Consider the following 21,797-nt stretch of genomic DNA (forward strand, 5'->3'; position numbering starts at 1 on the left):
CTACAGATTAATATGGCATGCTGGTTAAACAAAGAAATGGAAAGCACAGTTGAGCACTGCATTTACATAAAAGTTTTTTAAATGGAGACGGTTACGGTCATCTCTTCAATTCTTTCATGTCATACTACCAAATGGTTGTACATTCTACATTTTTGGGTAGCATTGCAAATGATATAAGAGGGTCACACTTTGACAGGTGCCTGGTTTCACTGCACTCGGATAAGTCAAGCTTCCACTGCCATCAAACTTTCAGGGACATTTACACGATTTACAGTGGGGTTTTTTGGTGTTTTTTGACCAAAGAATCAGTCCTCCTGAGTGCCACTTTTCAAATCCAGCAGAAGAGAAAATGAGAGGATGAACAGCAAAGACATCGTGCGATTCATTTTTATAGATTACTCTTCAATATCAGCCAACAGTGGCCTGCGCGAATAGTCCCAATTATGGCTGTCTGCACGGCAAAGTGTGCAGTCATTACCTCAGAGGTAAGGGAGTGGAAGGATGAGTGTGTGTGTGTGTGTGTGTGTGCGATCACATGCATGTGCACTTGTGTCAAGGCTCCAAGAATTTGTAACCAAGAGACACAGAGAGTGTCATTGTGTGGACATTAATGGCCTTAAATTGTCCTTCCGGCCGCCAGGCACTGGAGTCATGGTTTCCAGATGATGTCCGGTTATCTCCATGGAGACATGTCATTAAGGGGTCGTAGTTAGGTTCCTGTTATCCCATGTCTCTGTGTGGAGATAGCAAGATTGGGGATGACATGACAACTTGCTCGAGAGAAACTTTCCCAGAGGGTCCCAGAAACAATAACATGAGTTACACAAACCAGGGTCCTTTCCATTTTTACCTCTCGGACAGGCCCACATTTAGGGGAAAATCTGAATCCTGAACAACTTTTTTTAACTTTTCTGAAATTAAAGTAAAAATAAAACGTTAATAAGTCTTTATCTTTACATCTTTAGATGTAAGTGAAAATTCTCTGAAAATAATCTGGTATCTGTATGGGTGTATGGGTAACGTTATGACTATGTTCATATCTTGTGTACTGTCCTTGATAGAATTGAATGACTGAATTATTCTAGTCCCCAACCCAAGCTGATAGTAAACTATCAGCTGAAATGAGTATGAGTAAGTTCGAGATGTAAATAGTTATTAATTGGGATTCGTAACGTATCTACAAAACTGAGACGTTGTCTGGAAAGTTAGTGTTTCTCCTTGCCTGGACCTGAATGGACATTCAGTTACTTACGGGGCATCCTTGCTTGGTGGTTTGCCTTCCTCCCTTTACGTGGTCGCTGGAAAAGAGAAGTCACAAGAAGGTCAAAGTCATATTGACAAACATTCTGGTAAAAATTTATCTTGTAGTGTAGCAGTGCATGTGAATACATTTTTAAAGGATCATAAAAAAGGATCTTCTGACGGCGCCAGAAGAAAGACATACTCAGAAAAACATGAATAAGGTTATCCTTTTTAGGGCAATCCATCCAGTGCTTGTTGATTCAGTCAAGATAAGGTGTTGAAGCAGGATTGACAAATTAAAACTGAAATATATTGTTAGGCATTTGCCACGTTAGTAATATTATACATTTTTTGAACACTTGATAGCTATCTTAATGGCCGTTGGATTTAAATAACCCAGAGATGTGTTATATATTGCAGAAGCAACCTTAATTCTATGCTGCCATGTCTGTATTGCCAATAAAAATAACTTTTTTTAGTTATTTGCAGAACTAAAGAAAAAACAAATAAACAAATAGTATGGAAATAATTGATATCACTGTGCAGGAGCCAACTAGGCTTATATTAAAAATATTTTACAAACTTAAATATAAAAACAAATATACATGTGATGGACAACAAAAGAAAAGGAAGTAAAGAAAGAAAAAGAAAGTAATTGTGTTTTGTGTACGTGAGCATATATAAGTAAGCAGTGTTCAATTCAGTTCAATTCAATTCATTTTATTTTATTTAGTAAAGCCCAAAATCGGTAATTACAAATTTGCCTCAGAGGGCTTTATAGTCTGTACACATACAACATCCTCTGTCCCAAAAACCACCATCGGCACAGGAAAAACTCCCCAAAAAATGAAAAAACCCTTCCAAGAGGGAAAAAAGGGAAGAAGAGAACGTCAGAGGAGGGATCCCACTCCCGAGATGGATAGACTACAATGGATGCCATGTGTACAGAATGAACAATGTATAATACATGCAATTCCTATGACATAAATGATTCAAGTAATTGTAAGTAGTAAGCCAGGCGCACAGCAGGACCACTGCAGGGGCAACCACCATCAGATATAACCACCATCTACAGAGGCCTGTGGGGAGGGAGAGCACAGAGACTTTAGGAGAGGGTAATGTTGGTTTACGAGTACAGTAATATGATTAATATCTAAAATTATAATGATGATGATAATGGCAGCAGCAGGCGTCAGCATGGCCACGGTAGGTGTCAGGACCAGGGTCCCGAAGGAACCACGATCTACGGAGACCTGATAGGGGAGAAAGCACAAAAAAAACTCCCGGAAAGAAGCTGAATTAGTCATTTGCATTAATAAAACTTGAATTATGGTAGAATGAGAGCGTGAGAGAGGAGCTCGGTGTCTCCTAAGAATTCCCCCGGCAGTCTAAGCCCATAGCAGCTTAACTAAGGGCTGGTCCGGGCTAACCTGAGCCAGCCCTAACTTTAGGCAGAATCAAAGAGGAACGTTTTAAGTTTTACTTTAAAAGAGCTGACCATATCTGCCCCCCGGACTGAAAGTGGAACCTGGTTCCACAAAAGAGGAGCTTGATAACTGAAGGCTCTGGCCCCCAGCCTACTTTTTAAAACCATAGGAACAACAAGTAACCCAGCATCTATGGAGCGCAGTTGCCTTGTAGGGCAATACGGTGTTACAAGCTCTTGAAGATACAACGGTGCATCACCAGCAAGTGCCTTTTAGGTGAGGAGAAGTACCTTAAAATCTATTCTTGATTTAACAGGGAGCCAGTGCAGAGAAGTTAATACAGGAGTGATATGATCCCTTTTCTTAGTTCTTGTTAATACACGTGCTGCAGCATTCTGAATCAACTGGAGAGGCTTAAGAGATTTACAAGAGCAGCCCGATAACAAAGAATTACAGTTGTAAAGTTGTTGAGGAAACAAATAACTTTAAACTTTAAATAATGGTTCAGGGCTGGTTGTGAAATACGTATGTGGCAAAGTAGTGACAACACACCATTTTTTCTCATAATACACTATTCATCTACAATGCATGTAAAATGTTAATACAAACTATGATTAAAGTAAAAAAGATGTCGTATCAAGTAGTAAGTATCAAGTTAGTTCATTTTTATTTATTCAGTTTACCATTTCTTTAAGACAATATAGGGGCATTGTTTTGGTTAGTAGTTAGTGAGGAATTTAATTATTGACAATAGACAACATCAATAGAATACAACTTTTTTTTCTGAAAAATGACTGGATTCTCTCCCAATTATTTGCGCTTGTCCCTCTTAACACAATTCCGTTACCCAACTGTTCTTACCGCCGTGAATAGAAACTACCCCAATTAGGCAAATACGGTATAAAAGGTGAATGTAATAAGTACATGCGTTACAAATTCTTAAAATAACAATTCGAGGAAAAATCCCAATATGCAGGCCCAACAACAGTGAACATATAAATATATATTGTAATATCCATTTGGAATCATATCAAGTAGCGTCCAGTAGATAAGATGATCTGACTTTGTTGTGTTTGATTCCCTTTTCCTTCCCATCTTTACATTACATTACATGTCATTTAGCAGACGCTTTTATCCAAAGCGACTTACATTACACTTTAAACCCATGGCTTTTTTCACATTTTTGCCCAGGGAGCAATTAGGGGTTAGGTGTCTTGCTCAGGGACACTTCGACATGGAACAAGGGGCAGCCTGGAATCGAACCACCAACCTTGTGCTTCCCAGCACTCCTTCTCTAACCCCTGCGCCACGACGACCCCCTCCCCACTGTGCAGACACCATCATACACCTAACCCTTTTATTCATGCCATTACTTAAAACCAGTCTGTGATATTAAGGAAGCATGGCCTATGTAATTTATTTTACAATGGGGCTTATTGTATGGCTTGGAGGTGAAAGTGGGAATTAAGAGAGAGCGGGAAGAACAGAACGTAAGGAAGGGAGAGATAAAGAGAAAAATAGGACCTTTAATCATGTAGTAGCTCAGCAAATACCTGTCTCCATGATTCTTCTATTGTGATAATAACGGCAGCATTGCAACGGATTTGTCCTGATCTTGTAAAATTATAAATATTGATTTTTGAGGTGGGAGAGGGGATTTTGATTTGAGAAGGTGAGAGCTGTTTTGTTCTGAAAGCCATGATAACAGACCATGTTGATGAATCAGTATTGATAGAGAATTCTCCACCCAGCCTCTGAGCAAAAAGGAAGCCATTGTGTTTTCTAAAGTCATAATACTTTAGAAAAAGTTATATACTGGCTTTTGCCTTTCTCATTTCCTGCTCTTTAGTAGGGCCCAGTTGTGACAGTAACTGTCTTCTCCGATTGCTCAGTTTTTCTGGTCTTACCGTCCTATGCTGTATCCTAAATCACAGCCATAACCACTTTTTAACATAAACACAAGATCACTTTTATTTTTACTGAAAATTACGTTTTATAATTTGTAAATAAAGATCTGTTTAACAATAATCAAAATAAATGGTGACATAAAAACAACGCTATTTAGCTATTTACCCTGATAATATACTGCTTTCTAGGTATATTATTCTCTAGTAAATTCCACTATCATAGGAGGTTAACATTCTTTAAGGAATTCTGTCTGCCTTGTGAGGCAGGCTAACCCTGGAGGTTTATTGTCAAAATAAATGGTTTAATTTAAATCCAAGGATGTTTAATTTAGTTTTTCCTTCTATTGCGCAACACATGTTACGCCCCAGCATTTGTGACAGGCAGTTTAAAAAAAACAACATCGACATAAAAAAACCTTAATAAACCCACAAGAGAGGGACACGGGAGACAATCCCCCACGGGAGAAAACACCGTGGCAGGAAGTGAAGTTAACCCAGAGACACGAGAGGCAGGAAACTACAAATTAAAACATCAGCAGCCCTTGTAACATTGTGAAACGCTATCAAAATGCTGAATCAGCAAATACTTGTGGTTTCCCTGAGGCTGCTAATAATAGTTATTCTGTTAAAATGGTATCAACTAACCTGATGACGTTTCAGGAAAATTGTTTAAATTTGCATTCTAACTTGTACACAGTCCAGTGTTTGTCAATCAACTCTTTTAACTACAGGAGGGGGTATTCCCTTTATTTACAAACCTGCTCGGACAATCCGAGGCGCTTGACCTTTTCTCTAAACCCGGTGCTGTCTTTCTTTAGGTTTCTGTCGCGATTTCCTGGAATAGAGCAGGGTTTGTTTGGCCAACTTGACCTGTTGTCTCAGAAGTGCCCAAATATTGAAACAGCAGGATGTAATCCCTGATTTGGAATGGGATACATTCAGTCTAATGTTTGCCCAGCCACAGATGATGGAGGGCGTTGCCAAGTGGTACTGAAACAGATTATACCAAGGGGCCGGAACAATCAAGAGAGAGAGAGCGGAAGTGTGGTCGGGCATTTGAATGAGAGGGCAAGAGAGGAGTGAGGGCATGAGGCGGCGCCTGTTGGAAAAAGAATCATTCATGGAAGGATGGATCAGCGGGCAGGCCAACCAGAGCCCCGGAGAGACTGCTGGTGCTGCATCCACGGCCAAGCGTTTTCTGGCTGGTTTGCATGTGCACTCTTCAGGCTCCCAAAAGCCTGTCGGCTGCCTCCCAAAAGAAAACTCAAACTCATCCTCTGAGCACCTCCTGCTGTGACAAGGACAAGGTGGTTAAGCCTTCTGCTCCACACACACCCAGGCCGGCATCAAACTGCCACTCTAAGGCTAAGTGTTGGTACGATTGCAAACCTTTTCCAGCATAGCCTTGGATTCCTGTCAATTTTTACTTTTAATAATCCAAACCCTTCAGTTTGGGTATTCATTACATGTCATTTAGCAGACGCTTTTATCCAAAGCAACTTACATTACACTTTAAACCCATGGCTTTTACACATGTTTGCCCAGGGAGCAATTAGGGGTTAGGTGTCTTGCTCATGGACACTTCAACATGGGGCAGCCTGGACTCGAACCACCAACCTTGTGCTTCCCAGCACACCTTCTCTAACCCCTGCGCCACGACGACCCTCATATTCCTTTTTAACATTAAATATTTGCAATATTCCCATACTCCATCTCATATTTTCACCTTCCACCTTGTTTCCTCAACACATTCAAACTGCGATTAATTCCATTGTAATGAGCAAAATTATTTAATTAAAAAGTAGTGTGTTGCGCAATTCTTCATTGTCCTGACACTTAATAAGCTTTTTAAAAGCCATATTCCCTTTACACAGTAGTTAAATCTAAATCTTAACATAAACATGTATGTAATCAAATATAAAACCAATGCTTTATCAAGACGCTATAGAAGAAAACAACATTATAATAAGCAATAAGCAACATGCAATAACATTTTCTTTGTTAATTAATTTATGCAATATTAACACATTAACCTGCCCAGCCTTAACTTTAATAGATAAATGCATTGTCAAAGCAAGAACTACATAATGCTTACCTAATGCTTAAGTGCTGAGTTGGAGAGGGCATTATCTTCAGCCCGAGAGTTCCTCAGTTGTCCCGAAGCTCAACACCTGTGTTCCCACAATTAAACTGGTTGTCTTTAGTGCAGCTATAGGCTATGTTGGATTTTATGACGTGAAGGCGGGTTGTGTGCTGTAGAAGGGGCTGTGAATTTCCTTAACAGCCTGGAATCTGCATGTCTGGGCCACCCCTCAAAATGTTTTGTTTAATGCTTCAATGATTTCAAATTTTCCTTGTTGGACATGTTGATATCCAAGGTCTTTGGGATGTTTGGGACTTTTGGGTGTGCATGGTTACTTCAGCTGTTTGTGTTCAACGCATAGAGCTGTTCGTTAACAGGAAAGAGACCGGGTGATGCAGAGTGTGGCTTAAAAGTTATTGAGCTGCATATTCTAAATTTGGAAATATTGTCATTCTTGGAATAGGAGTGTAAATGTCGCTGTTGCAGTGTTCCCAGATCTCAGAAAAAGTGTCCAATGGTGCAGTCAACGAGCATAAGAACGTCAAATTTGAACCAGGAAGGTAGTCTGTGATTTGTTGTACACAGGAGTGTGTGTAATTTGCTGATGAGAGTGCGCGTCTCTATGATTCTGAATTTACTTGACTGAGTGCTTTTTCTTTTTTGCCCTCTGAATACTATGTTGCCATTCATTAATCAGATCCGACATGCATATTTTAGCCACTTAATTGCATGCAGCGAAAATGTCAGAAAGCAAAATGAGTCTGGCATGTCAATCTGTTAATTCTGCTATTGATTTCATTGATGCACCACTCTCGCTCTCTCAGCTCATTAAAACCCAACGTGAAGGACAACAAACACGCAGACAGCTGCTTTAGTATATTCTTCTTATTTGGAGAATGGAGTTTACATTTTATAGCTGCAGCTGCATGCACTTTGTTTAATGCACTCTGATCCAATTAAATACGAACTTCTAGGTCATAGAGATACCCACCTAAATCCACCTCTACGTGATAGCCCAGTGTGTGGACAGTAAGAATGAAAAGTCTCACGTTGATTAGTACTGGGAACTACTCTAGATGGGGCCTTTGCGTAGCCCTTACGGGAGAGAACCCAAATCACATTTGAAGGTGCCCCTGCATGGTAATCATCATGCTGCAACCGTCTTTTTGGCTCAGTGTGGTTAATAGCCCTGATTGACACAACACTGTTGGTACTATTTCATGAAAGATTCGACTAGTTTTATTGGGATAAGGTTATACCTGGTGTTATGTAAAACTTATTTTTTACCTTTTTTTTTTCTTTTCACGCTGAAGAAAATCAGCTACTTGCTGTAAATCCATATACTTAAAGGAAGAGACATTTTGAGCTCTGTTTTGATACCACAGATATGAACCCTCAGCTTTTCTGATAAGGACGGGTTGTGGTTTGATTGAAACCTGGGTGTGCCTGATCTTTGTGCTCCCCACATTACTGCTGTTCTTAAAACACAAGGACACTTAAAGATCTGTGTGTGTCTCTAGTGCACGTGTGTGTGTGTGTGTGTGTGTGTGTGTGTGTGACAGGCCGCGAGAAGAGTGTGGGACAAAGAGGAATGGAGAAAAGGGCCAGTTGTCATAGCAACTCAGATTTCCAAGGAGAGCCAACCATTCATTTCCACACTGAAGACTGCAAGGGAACACTTAACTCTGTTCTTTGCCTAAGGATACTACTTTAAAAGTCCCCCCCCACCTGTCCTGTCTCTCTGCCTTGCTCGCTCTCACTGAAGTATCAATCTGAAGTGAAACATTCCGGCTTTCAGCTGCCACTCCAGTCCGCCTGCTCTGTCTTCACTTTCTGTTTCCCCTCTTCCTTTTATTGTCTCTCTCCTCTTTGTACCTCCCGCCAATGTCTTTTAATTCAAATTTATAGTTTTGAGACAAGAAAACTACAACCTCTGATACTGGCAGCAGCATGACATCAACTCCACCTTATGAGCTTCCCCACCTCTATCTAGTATAATACTAGTATTTAGCGTTAGAAATGTTAGATGTTAAATGTTAACTGTAATAGAATTAGCTCAAACTGTCCTGAGGTATCAACAAGCCACGTCAAAAAGAAACAAACTAATCTGACACTGAGTGTCCCAGTTTTTCTCTCTCACTGCAATTGATCATAACAAATTTTACAACAAGCTTCCATGAACAATGAACAAACACAATGTGATTGATGAACACCTTATGTATACTCTGCTCTAAATAGAGCATCATTTATAAAATAAAAATCAGGCTGTATTGAAGAACATAATTATTATAGCTTAGTAAAAAGTTCTCTACATTCACTCTGGATAAAATACTCGATAAAACCTTTAAAAACACCACTCACTCAGGACCCGAAACGGGAGAATAAATGTTGAGAAACACCAGTCTGCTGATCTGAAACATGGCCCTCATCATCAGCATTCTACTCTCCACCACCTGCTTGGATACCCATCCCCTCACTGGTGGAACTCCTGTGGCCAACCCCCCCGCCCCCACTTGCTCTTCCACTCATTCTCCTTTGACGTTGTGCGTTTACATAAATAATAAATAGTAGTAATGTTTAGTGATAGAATTGCAGTTCATGTGTTATTAGATATTAGTTAATACATTAGCATGTTATATGAAATAATTGCAATACAAATCAATCAGAATTCATAGTTATTTAAGTCACATAATTACTATACGCATTTACATCCTCCCACAATGTAACGTCAAGACCTGGAGATGAATGCTAAGTCATTCTTATGGATTTCTTCCAATTTTCTGGGAGTTTTTTCTGCGGTCAGGTAGCGAATGAGCAAAGGATGTACGACAGCCCTGCGAAGCAAATATTTTGATTTTGGACCATATAGAACTGGGTTAAACACAATGGTTAAGTGAGGAACTGACGATTTGACATTAGTTATTATTAAAGTGTATTAGTTATTAGATGATGATATTATCCATGGTATGTTATGTTTACATGAGGTTGATTGACGACTCCAAATTGCCCGAAGGTGGGTGAATTTGAGTGTGAATGGTAGTTTCACTGTGACAGCCCTGCGGTATTCCCCGCCTTTGCCCAATGTTAGCTGGGATAGATGGAAGTGCTTGCTGGCAGATCTTTAGTATATATTTTTCAGAACATCACCATTTCATTGTTAACTCTTTATTCACAAATACTTTGTTCACATATAAACTTGAATTTAAACATTTATGTAAAAAATAGATATAGTTCTAATATTTATTTTTGTCTAATATACCTGTAAAGCTGATACCTTTTTTACAACCAATTCAAGTAAATTTTGTTGAATTGAATTCTGTTGTACTTAAAAAGGAAAAATGACTTACGTCGCTAAACAAGCCAATCACGGCAAGCCAAGATTGACCATTAGTTTTACTTCTTATCCTCATCATCATGTCTTGCTACTCCTGATGCTTAGCTGATGACATCTAGCAGGTTATCCAGAAACTCTTTCAGCTCAGACTCCAGCAAAGACCACCCTTGCCTTCACCGGGGACTAGAGCTCACTGTCAGCAACGAGCGTCTTCTCATGAAGTCATCCAGGGTTGGCTTGTTTTTATTGTTGTTTTTTACTATGTGTGAAATTTACTGCCTTTAATGCTGTAATCCTGTAAATTTCTCTTCTGCTGGACATCATAAAATATATTTTATAATAATAAAAATTGCATACATTTTGATTTAAAAATGTAATCATTCAACTCCATTTTCAGAGCCCTTAATTTGACAAACCCATTGAACAATTAAGGAATTTTGCCATTCGAGGTTGTGGAATCAAAGCAGCAGACCAGGTGACTTGTTAAGGATGAAAATGAAGGTATTTGTTCTCCTTTTGGTGATAAATGATCCGCGTTTGGCCACTGATTCAATGGAATTCTTGGTTTTAGTTATTTTATACTTCAGATTCATTTTTTGATTAATTTCCATGAACTGATTAATGACGATTATACTGGCACCTACTTTTAATTCAAATAATTGTATGCCCTATGGGCATTATGAGCCAACGTCTGGTCCGCCACGGCTCCTTCAGTCAACTAACATGCCTTCTGTATGACGCTGCTTAAAGGGGAGCTAATGTAGCGAGCAAGCATTGAAACTCTCGCCAACATCCCTTTGTGTTCCAGTAGGCTAACTCGCTGTTCCATCTTTGCCAGCTGGTCTAAACCCTGTCCGTTCATTTATGTGTGAAACAATTAAACAGCGCACAAGATGGAAGGCTCTTGATCATGATGGGCTAGGGCAGCGATTCCCAAAGTGTGGGCAGAAGGTACTGCAGGTGGGCCGCGAGAGGTCATTTACAATAAATAAATTAAAAGTTTTACATTTTCAATTTTGAAAAGTTTGAAATTAATATAAAAATATGTATACACGGCGCTCAAGGCGCTCTGCCAAACATGCCAAAGCTCGGTCTACGGCGACGAGATGCTGAGCGGCGCTCATGCGCGCGAGATATGGAGCTTGTTTCAGGGCGCGTCGGAGAAACAAAGCTGTCGTTTTTGCCGAGCACATAATGAGATTAAAGAGCGAGAGACGGTGCCCTTTTCTTTACAGTAGCTGAACCATCTTAACGGGGAAAATAAGTTATTCTAAAAGGAGCCCTTGGCAGGCGGCGTGGCTGGAGAGCAGCCAAAGATTTAAGGCGTGGATGGCGAGGGGGGCAGCGGGAGCGGACGCACCTCGCAGCATCGATTGGACCCTGAAAGCACCGTCTCCACCTCCCCACACCCCCCCGGCGGCAAACGTTTGACTGCTATGGCGGCAAATCACCAGCCGGTCTGCGAGCTGGACGCATTGGTCTTAATGTGCCAGTAATGATGGTAAATGATGCTTGTAGCTGGTTGTCATCTACGGTCCACTACGATTACATAAAGGTGTTGTTTGTGTTTTGACAACGTTTTATCTCATAATTTCGACTTTCTTCAGTGCGGAAATGGGCTTCTATAGTTGTGTGAATGCATCGCTCCAGGCAATCCAAAGACGGGGTGTTACATGCCAGACGGGGACGGTCTGCATGTGTTCTTGTCGTTCTCCCTCCTGCTCATTGGTTTCTCTCCCCCAGTGATTATGCTGATTGGCCAACTCCAAACACAGGTGGAAAGCAATCAGCAGTTCCGGTGGCAGTCCATAAAGGAAGACTCCTGAGAAGTGAAGTGGGTGTGTTCTGTGCTGCGGGCTGGTGGCCAGTCTTCCTGTACATGAGCTTTAGCTGGCTGCTGGCAAAACTGGAGTTTGGTAAGGTGGAGGTTGAGGACCTTAGTAAGTTGGGGTACCCTGTACATTCTTGCACGTAGGTATACCTTTGTATAGACACACTAGGTGTAGGGGTTGTTGCCTCCTGTGTAACGTTTTCCTTTAGTCCTTTTTAGAGAAGCAGGTAAGGTATTTTGTTTGACTTGTTTTGGATGAAGAGCCAGTGGTGAGCTAGGCCTCGTTTTGTTATATTCATTTCATTTGTTTGGCACAACCTGTAGGTCCCATCTTCCACCATCTCCCTCCCTCTTGTTGGGACCTTCTTTTTGTGTAAGAATAAAAAACTAGAAAGACACCTTTTACCCTGACTCTGTCACCTTTCTTTGATTGTTGTTTTACTGTCCTGGAGTCTACAAAAGGGCCGTAACACAAGTGGGGGCTCGTCCGGGATCTTTCCCTTGAAGAAAAGAAAAAGTCGGTAAAAGGGGAAGAATTAATTTGTAGTTTGGTCAACGGTAACCATGAATTTTGACTTGCAGGATTTTATTGTAAATCCAAGTTTTGAAAAAGTTGACTTGTGCCGAAAAGATGATTTATTGTCCATCGCATCCCATTTTGATATAAGCGTTCGAAAGTATAGTCTTAAACGGGACATAAAAGACAAAGTATTAGAACAATTGGTAGAGTTAAAGGTCCTAGCCGTTCCTGTTGGGGAGGATTTTCCAGGTGCGGGTGCTGGAGCTTCCCCTGTTGGAAGCAAGGGTACACCGGCTACTCCTTCGGGTGAAAAGTTTGAACCTGAGGTACCTCCTGCAACCTTGCCCCGTTTTGAACCTTTTTCCCCAGAGCTCCATGTATCCAGTGGGGATGCCAGGCTGAAGGTCCGCCTAGCCCGCCTTCAGCTCGAAGCCCAGGAAAAGGAAATGGTGCGTAAAGCAGACTATGATCTTCAATTACAGGTACGCAGGCTGGAGATAGCGGCTGGAAAAGAAGTCAAGCTGCGTCAGCTGGACATAGAGGCCATGAGAATTGCTGCGGGACCACAGTCGACACACACCTCAAAATCTTCCCATACCAGCCATAACCAACCAGGTTTTGATGTCAGCAACAACATCGCACTTGTGCCAACATTTCGGGAGTCTGAGGTTGACTCCTACTTCAACGCTTTTGAGAGAATAGCCACTGCCCTGGTCTGGCCCAAGGACATGTGGCCGATATTGCTTCAATGTAAACTGGTGGGTAAAGCCCAGGAGGTTGTGTCATCTCTTTCATTAGAAGAGAGTTTGAAGTATGAAATGCTCAAGGAGGCAATTTTGCGTGCCTATGAGCTCGTGCCTGAGGCATACCGACAAAAGTTCAGGAACCATAAAAAGACTAGTGAACAAACTTTTGTGGAGTTTGCTAGAGAGAAAGGGGTACTGTTTGATAAATGGTGTGCTGCCAGTGAAGTAAAGGATAATTTTGAGTCCCTTCGACAATTAATACTGGTAGAAGACTTCAAGGGCACTTTACCAGAAAAGGTGGTAGTATTCTTAAATGAACAGAAGGTGACGTCTGTGTCAAAAGCGGCAGTCCTAGCCGATGAGTTTGTCCTCACGCATAAGCATGTGTTTGTGTCTTCCTTCCGCTCGAACAGAGAGGCACCGCTACGTCCTATGGGGCAGAGTATTGGCCGTCCACCATTTGACAAGTTTAAGGGACCGCCGTCTCCACCTCGTAGTGATCGGGAGTGCTTTTATTGTCATAAGAAAGGACATGTCATTTCGGATTGTTTTTCTCTGAAGCGTAGACAACAGGTCTCGCCTGGCCCACAAAAGCCAAAAGGCATGGGTCTGATTAAAGGGGTGTCACCACCAGAAGCTGGAATGTCACAACCTGAAGAGGATGGACCTGATGACTGTTTCAAACCCTTTATGTCTGAAGGCTTGGTCTCCTTTACTGGGAACCCTGAAGAACAGCGGCCAGTACGGATGCTAAGGGACACAGGAGCATCCCAGTCTATTATTCGCGAGGGCATCTTACCATGGTCGTCAATATCCTCATGTCGCTCAAGTGTAGTGATTCAAGGTGTTGGAATGAGCTACATACCAGCCCCTCTCCATAGAATTAATGTTCTGTCCCACCTGGTAAATGGGTTCTTTAGAGTGGCTGTATTGCCAGCATTGCCCATTAAAGGGGTAGACTTCATCCTGGGAAACGACCTAGCTGGTGGCAGAGTTGTACCAGTCCCTGAATTGGTAGACAGCCCCGATTTGCATTTGGGGTCTGACAACATGGCAGAGATACATCCTGGCACATTTCCAGCTTGCGTGACTACCAGAGCCCACACAAAGAGATATGGCATTGATTTGTCTGACACTTTTCTGGTAACAGAACCGGTTCCTGACACTGTTGTGAGCGAGGTTCAGCCTGCTGATGATACTGGGTCTACCCTCACAAGTCGCGAGGGGGTTGAACTGCCAGCCACCAGGGACGATTACATTGCAGCCCAAAGAGCAGATGTCACCCTGGTGAAATGTTATTCAGCTGTTCTTAGCCAAGAAGAAGCTAAGAGAAAGCAAATGGCCTACTTTCTCGATAATGGCCTGTTGATGCGTCGCTGGACGAGGGGAGGTTCAGAAGAGATGGATTGGAGTGAGACTTACCAGGTCGTGGTACCTACATCCCATCGTTTTCAGGTACTGTCCTTGGCCCATGATCACCCATGGTCAGGTCACCTGGGGATCACCAAAACCTACGATAGAGTCCTCAGACATTTCTTTTGGCCAGGACTCAAAACTGATGTTGTTAACTATTGTCGTACTTGTCATGTGTGTCAAGTCGTTGGAAAACCGAACCAAGTGATTCCTCCCGCTCCCCTCTGCCCTATTCCAGTAATGGGTGAGCCGTTTGAGAGAATTATTGTCGATTGTGTCGGGCCATTGCCAAAAACTAAGACTGGAAATCAGTTTTTACTAACCGTAATGTGTGCTTCCACTAGGTTCCCCGAGGCCATCCCACTGCGAAGGATAACTACCCCAATAATCACAAAGGCTCTGGTAAAATTCTTTTCATTGTTTGGTCTGCCAAAAGTAGTTCAAACCGATCAAGGCACCAACTTCATGTCAAAAGCCTTTGCCCAAGCACTCAGAACGTTAAACATTAAACATGTGACGTCTAGTCCCTACCATCCAGAAAGCCAAGGGGCACTGGAAAGATTTCACCAGACGATGAAGTCCATGTTGCGAAAACACTGTCATGAATCAGAGAGGGATTGGGATGACAGTGTACCACTAGTTATGTTTGCTGCCCGCGAAGCTGTACAGGAGTCCCTAGGTTTCAGTCCTGCTGAATTAATTTTTGGACATGAGGTTAGGGGCCCTTTGACAGTTCTTAAAGAACAACTAGTCGTACCCGAGCAGAAGGTCCGAAGTATTCCGGACTACGTCCACAAGCTCAAGGAGCGCCTCCAGCTAACTTGTTCTTTAGCTAGGGAGGCCCTGACCTCTTCCCAGGCAAGGATGAAGAGAAGAGATGACCAGCGCGCAATCACACATTTGTTTAAGCCAGGTGATAAAGTTTTGATTCTTTTACCTTTATCTGGTTCTGCTCTCTCCACTAAGTTCTCCGGTCCTTATGTAGTGGAGAAGGAGCTCAGTGACACAAATTATGTGGTTCAAACCCCGGACCGCAGGCGAAGAAATAGGGTGTGCCATGTGAACATGATGAAACGCTACCACCTCCGAGAAGTTCACCCAGGGTCATCAGAGGCCCAGGAGTCAACGACGGTGTCACCTGTTGCAGCTGTTTCCATGGTGGGCTCTCCTGTCGATGGTAATGAAGACGGGTTGGTGATGCGCAATGCTGCATCAATAGGGGCCAGACTAACTAATACTGAGGTATTGTCGCAACTGCCCCACAACTTGTCTCATCTCCCTGTTGACCAGAGGAATGACATTATGACACTTATTGGTGATTTTCCGTGCCTGTTCCGTGACACTCCCACCCAAACATCTGTCATAACGCATGACATTGTCTTAACCAGCCCTACGCCGATCAAACAACGAGCTTATCGGGTAAATCCAGTTAAGAGAGCGGCCATGAGAGAGGAGGTTGACTATCTTGTGCAGAATGGATTTGCAGTGCCAAGTTCCAGTCCATGGAGTTCCCCCTGTCTCTTGGATACAAAGTCTGATGGGAGTTATCGGTTCTGCACTGACTTTCGCAAGGTAAATGCCGTAACTGTCCCGGATGCACATCCATTACCACTGATCGACGACTGCATTGATGAAATTGGTCCTGCAACACATGTAACTAAACTTGACATGTTGAAGGGATACTGGCAAGTTCCTTTAACCCCACATGCTTCAGCAGTTTCAGCTTTTGTAACACCTGACTGCTTCCTCCAGTACACCGTCATGCCATTTGGTATGTGTAACGCTCCTGCTACTTTTCAAAGGCTGATAAATTCAGTCCTTGGGGATGTTCCACACTGTAGAGCGTATCTCGACGATATTGTCATCTATTCCAGTGAGTGGGGTGAGCACATGACTACCTTGAGAGAAGTATTCGGCCGTCTCCTAAACGCATCCCTTACGCTCAATCTTGCCAAATGTGAGTTTGGAAAAGGAACTGTCCTCTATCTTGGTCAGCAGGTTGGTCGAGGACAGGTTTGTCCCGCGGATGCAAAGATCTCTGCGATTAGAGCGTTCCCCGAGCCAAAAACCCGGCGAGAGCTGCGTCGATTCCTTGGAGTGTCGGGATATTATCGACGGTTTTGCAAAAACTTCTCCTCTGTAGCGGCTCCGTTGACCTCGTTAACCAGTCCAGCAAAACCCTTTGTATGGTCTAATGAGTGCAAACAATCTTTTGAGAGCCTAAAAGGTATAATGTGTTGCACTCCTGTGCTGAAGGCCCCGGATTTCATGTTGCCTTTCAAGTTGGAGGTTGATGCCAGCGCAGTTGGAGCTGGTGCAGTTCTTCTGCAGGAGGATGCCAACGGCATCGACCACCGTGTGAGTTATTTCTCACGGAAATTCAACAGGCATCAGCTTGGGTATTCAACAATAGAGAAGGAGGCTCTGGCCCTGTTGTTTGCTCTACAGCATTTTGAGGTTTATCTTGGGTCTAGTGAAAAGCCTGTTCAAGTATTCACCGATCATAACCCTCTTGTATTTCTTTCCAGGATGCATAACTACAACCAACGTCTGATGCGTTGGTCTCTCATTGTTCAGGACTACAATCTTAACATCGTGCATAAAAAGGGGTCTGAAAATGTTCTTGCTGATGCCTTGTCTCGTGCGGTATAGTTATGTTCCCCTATTAATTTAGATCGTAACTTTATGGGAGATTGTTTTTGTGGCATTCATTTTTTTTCTGAGCTTATATGGGTGGGGGTGTTACATGCCAGACGGGGACGGTCTGCATGTGTTCTTGTCGTTCTCCCTCCTGCTCATTGGTTTCTCTCCCCCAGTGATTATGCTGATTGGCCAACTCCAAACACAGGTGGAAAGCAATCAGCAGTTCCGGTGGCAGTCCATAAAGGAAGACTCCTGAGAAGTGAAGTGGGTGTGTTCTGTGCTGCGGGCTGGTGGCCAGTCTTCCTGTACATGAGCTTTAGCTGGCTGCTGGCAAAAATGGAGTTTGGTAAGGTGGAGGTTGAGGACCTTAGTAAGTTGGGGTACCCTGTACATTCTTGCACGTAGGTATACCTTTGTATAGACACACTAGGTGTAGGGGTTGTTGCCTCCTGTGTAACGTTTTCCTTTAGTCCTTTTTAGAGAAGCAGGTAAGGTATTTTGTTTGACTTGTTTTGGATGAAGAGCCAGTGGTGAGCTAGGCCTCGTTTTGTTATATTCATTTCATTTGTTTGGTACAACCTGTAGGTCCCATCTTCCACCATCTCCCTCCCTCTTGTTGGGACCTTCTTTTTGTGTAAGAATAAAAAACTAGAAAGACACCTTTTACCCTGACTCTGTCACCTTTCTTTGATTGTTGTTTTACTGTCCTGGAGTCTACAAAAGGGCCGTAACACGGGGTTTGTAACCAATCAGATGTAGAGACCGTGTAGAGACAGAAGTACCGTTGAGGATCAGGCAGGCAGGAACGAGGTCTGGGACAAACGAGAGGTCAATAACAGGCAAGAACAGGAGATCGGGAAAACGCTCGGAATGTGATGGAACATGCACAAGACTTCGCAAGGAGCTTTGGGGAGTCACAGGCTTAAGTACAGGGCTGGCTCTGATTAGTGACGAGCCCCAGGTGAGTCGGTGGGCTGATCCCAGATGGCACAAACCATTATGGCTCAAAACAGAGGGGTGACTGAGGTCCCGATCTTCGCACCTCAATATTCCGGGGACGGGGAGCGTCTGCCTGTGACACATACATTGTCGGTTAATACATTTTTAATCTGTTAAATTCTTAAGGTCATTTAATCATCCCTAGTTTATGTTTTGATCAGAGTTGGGATTAAAGGTTTGGGTGGGCCGCAAAAGATTTTCAGATTTCAAAGTGGGCCGCGGCATTCTTGAGTTTAAGAACTGCTGGGCTAGGGTATTTTAATGTTCCATATTTTTTTATCCCTTTTGCCTTATTTTCATGCTTTTGGTAAATGGTTTGGTTTTTGAGAATTCAAGGAGTTTAGATGGAATACAAATTACATAATTTTTTATATCTTTAAAAAAAAAAAGTATTTAATTATGTAGAACAACCAAGTATTGATAAGGGAATGGCTCGTGTGGGTGCCCTTCCCACTGCCCCGCTGAGCGGGCACTCGGAGAGTCCCGGTGTGTTTTTCTTAACAAACGGAAATAAATTGAATATAAATAAGACATAACAACAGACCGATCCATTGAAAGGGTTCTGAAAAGGATAACATATATTTTACATATTATCTATTGTATATTGGGGGGGGACACAATGTCATTTACTCAATATTGGGGCGACACGACCTCCCCAAAGAATGCGTGGTGACGCCCTTGTTTCCGAGGTTCTCTGAATCACTTGGAACGGGGGGTTGAGGGGTGGGGAACTGGGCTAAAGGTTATTTAGTTGGTTCCTTTTAATTGAGTGGTAATTTTGTAAGTCACTTTTTAAAGAAGGGGCTTCAAAAGTAAATGTCAGTGTCAATAGGTTGACTATTAATTGCAGTGCTGGCAATAACTATAAATCTACCAGATTTGCATTACTTCCAACAGTAAACCTAAAGCAACTGATCTTTAGCTAATGGCTTATGCACTTCACTTTCCAAACTAGCATTACAGTGAACTTTACGCTGTCGGCAATCTAACTGTAGTTGAAGCTGTTTGATTGGATGGAACATGGTCTGTTGCATCAAAGAAATACAGAATAAATCTGTGCATGTTTATGTTTGAGTGGTTTAACCCGCCTCGCTCTGATACCAGTTCTCTTCCCGACTGAGGGCCTTTCCATGACTCATGCCTGTCGCTAATTATGCACACCGTTGTGGCCCGCATTGCCGGCATGAGTGCATTCACTCACACACCGCCCCGCTCTGTTAGATCGTCTGAGTGCGAGAGCACGAGAGAACGGCAGCCGAGTGAGGTTTGTTTCATAGGCAACCCTCCAGTCAAGAGAAGGGCCACCGCTCATGCCTGCAAGTGTACTAACACCAGTCCTTATTCCACATTGAAAAAGTCATTTAATTGAATCACCCAGTAAATTTTAATGATCCTCAGAGGCTAATATTCCTGCTCGCTGGTTGGCTGGAGACTTTCCCATCGCAAAATCGGCTTTGATTTTGAATTAAATTGAGTGTTCATAGAGCCAGTCTGCTTTTGTTATTGTCAGATGCTTTGTAGTTATTGCTCCACTCCTTGATACGAATAATCGCGAAGATGTGAGTTCTTCATCGTCACATTTCTCACTGAAGACCGTCTTTGTTCACTTTTACTTTCCTCGACAACAAAAAGAAACTCATATGAACTGAAATGTGGAGGCTTGTGTCTTAGACATTTGAATATTGTGCTTTTGAATCGCACATTAAGTCCCCTTAATTGTTCTGCTGTAATTTTAAAAACGAACCCAAATCAACCAAAAGTGTTATTTGCCCTCTGTTTCAGACAGACTTTGACTTTTTTAAAGGGCCCTGAAGCTAGATAGTGCTACGGTTTAATATTGGACAGAAATCTCTGTATGATTGAAGGGAGTCAGTGCTTCATGAACACAAAACCATTTTGCGGCCTTTATAGTGTCATAAATATATTTGTAACCTAAAAGGACATTTTTAATTTCTGATTCATTAAATTGACTCTGACCCTGTGACAAAGTGAGATGTATTGTGTTTCCTATTGTGTGAGTCGGACAGCTGGGCTGTCGTGTCGTGTTGAGCCGTGCAATGTTCCTGAGGGGCAAGAATGCAGTCTTGTGATGTGATGTGGTTGGCATGGGGTAGGAAAGAAAGGGCGAGGCCGAGGATGATACCAAGCTTGCGGAGAAGGCTGGAGGCGGTGACGATGGAGCCGTTAAGTTCGAGAGAGAAGGTCTGTGCTGAGTGGAGGAGGGTGGTAGGGACGATAATGAGTATTTCAGATTTATTGCAGTTGAGTTTGAGAAAGTTCCGTTGCATCCATGATTTTATGTCAGTGAGACAGGCAGTGAGAATTGAGTGGGTGACCGCGGCGATGGTCTTGGAGGAGAAGTAGAGTTGGGTATTGTCGGCGTTGCAGTGGAAATTGAGGCCATGACGACGGATGATTTGTCCAAGGGGAAGGATGTAAATGATGAAGAGGACCAAGCACGGAACCATGGGAGACGTCGTGGGTGACTGGGGCGGTGCAGGATTTACAGAAATTAATTGATCTCGCTCTCAGAGATATGAGGTGAACCAGAAGAGGGCAGTGCCAGTTATGCCAAGGAAGTACTGGAGACGTGAGAGGTGGATGGAGTGGTTGATAGTGTTGAAGGCGGCGCTGAGGTCAAGGAGGTTGAGGATGGTGAGGAAGCCGAGTCAGCAGAGAGGAGTATGTCATTTGTGATTTTCAGTACGGCAGCTTCTGTGCTTGTTTTGAGCGGAAGCCGGATTCGAGGGGTTTGTAGAGATTGAGGTGGGACTTGAGTTGTGATGCCATGCTACAGCTTTGGACAGGTAGGGGAGGTTGGAGATTGGTCGGTAGTTATTGGGGATGTGGGGGTAGAGACCAGGTTTTTTCAGCACGGGGGTGACACCACGCTTGAGTGAGGGGGGGTATGAGACAATTACATTACATGTCATTTAGCTGACGCTTTTATCCAAAGATCAGAGTTGGGCGACTGTGGGTGAGTGGGGAGCACGGTTGTCCTCCAATCAGAGGGTTGTGGTTTCGATCCCAGGCCCGGCTAACCCGCATGTTGATGTGTCCTTGGGCAAGACACTTAACCCAACATTGCTCCTGTAGCTGCGACTACAGTGTGTGAATGGTAGTTACTGATGGCAGGTGTCACTGTGTATGGTTCTCCTGTCATCAGTGTATGAATGGGTGTGAATGGGTGAATGATGTCATGTAGTGTTAAAGCGCTTTGAGTGGTCAGAAGACTAGAAAAGCGCTATACAAGTACAGGCCATTTACCATTTACCATCAGAGAACATTGAGGAGTTGATAATGGTAGTGATGAAAGGGAGAGTCAGGGGAGGCAGGGGGAGGCAGGCCTTGACTAAGGAAGATGGGGAGGGGGGTCAAGGGCAATCGTTTCAGCGTTTGGGATGAAGCATGAAAGGGAGTGACTTGTAAGAAGGGGAGAGTCATTTGGAGGTCCAGAGGTAATGGGGGGGATGGGACAGACAGCTGGTTGTGTATTGCAATTATTTTATAGTTGAAGAATGATAGAAATTAGTTGAATTTGCTGGTGGTGAATGAGGGGGAGATATTGTCCATGGGCTTGAGAAGATTGTTGATGGTGGAGAAAAGCATTTTGGGGTTGCAGTTTGAAGGCATGGAGGAGAACAGTGTTGGC

This window comes from Gasterosteus aculeatus, chromosome 21, assembly GCF_964276395.1.
Source record: "Gasterosteus aculeatus chromosome 21, fGasAcu3.hap1.1, whole genome shotgun sequence".
NCBI classification, from domain to species: Eukaryota; Metazoa; Chordata; class Actinopteri; order Perciformes; family Gasterosteidae; genus Gasterosteus; species Gasterosteus aculeatus.